We start from the raw sequence: 1,343 nt of genomic DNA on the forward strand, positions 1-1,343 counted from the left end.
GGGTTTGAACTGCCAGCCTTCTGGTTAGCAGTCAAGTGCCTTAGCCACTATGCTACCAGAGCTCCCAAAGTTCTTCTAGTTTTTTTTTTTTTTTTCATTTGTTTTTATTTTTTGGTAACTGTTCCTGTGTATTTACACAATTTTTTTTTTTTTTTGGTCTAATTGCTTTTACTTTTTTGATGGTTATTCAATTGTTGTTTTTGTCTAACTGAGTGGGAGACTGCAACAGTGCCTATATGACACAACAACAACCGCACCTCCTGCAACTTCACTTACTGAGTGAAAGCCACCACTTCCTTCTCCACCAACTGGCCAACAATAAATAGCTACCAAGAAGAACCTGAATCCCCTTAATTGCTCTTCACAAAAATTAACAGAGATCTAAATATATCAACATCACAATGTCTCAGAGATAAAAGACCATCGCAGTCCACACAAAGAAGCAAGATAAAGTGGTAGAAACAAGGGAGCAGGATACAGACCCAGAACACATCCCTGAGGGAGAAGCACCATTGGAACTCTCTGATAAGGAATTCAAAAGAATTGTATTTAGGTATCTTCAAAGGATGGAGAGACAGATCAAGGAAAACACTGACAAAATTAAGGAAAAAACAGAAAAACATTAGAACAATTTCAGAAGAAAATACAAGAACAAAATGGTGAAATAAATTAAAAAAAATAAGAATGGTACAAAATCTACAGATAGAAATGCAGAAGATTAATACTAAATATCCAGAACTAGATAACACATTGAAAGGGCGAAGGAGTAGAATTGAATCAATGGAAGACATAATTCATGAGATTGAAGACAAATACCTGAATATGTCTTTAGAAAGTGATCAATGAAAAAAAAGATCAAAACAAAATGAAGAAAGCCTAAGGTTCATGTGGGATAGCATCAAAAGGAATAACCTATGTGTAATCAGAATTCCAGAACTGTCCAAGATATGTTGAAAGAGAACTTTCCTGATATGATGAAAGATGAGAATATATCCATTCAGGAAGTCCAATGAACCCAAAACAGGATAGACCCCAAAAGAAAATCACCAAGATATATCATCATCAAACTCGTTAAAATCAAAGACAAAGAAAGAATCTTGAAAGCAGCATGAGACAAACAAAAAATTATTTACAAAGGAAAACCAATAAGAATAAGCATTGATTTCTTAGCAGAAACCATGCAAGTAAGAAGGCAATGGGATGGTATACATAAAACCCTGAAAGAAAAAAATTTCCAGCCAAGAATTATATACCCAGCAAAACTGTCCCTCAAATATGATGGTGAAATTAGGAGATTTCCAGATAAGCAGAAATTAAGGGAATTTGTTAAAACCAGACCAACC

This window comes from Orycteropus afer, unplaced genomic scaffold (assembly GCF_000298275.1).
Source record: "Orycteropus afer afer isolate SDZICR_OR568_19922 unplaced genomic scaffold, OryAfe1.0 scaffold00009, whole genome shotgun sequence".
Taxonomy (NCBI): domain Eukaryota; kingdom Metazoa; phylum Chordata; class Mammalia; order Tubulidentata; family Orycteropodidae; genus Orycteropus; species Orycteropus afer.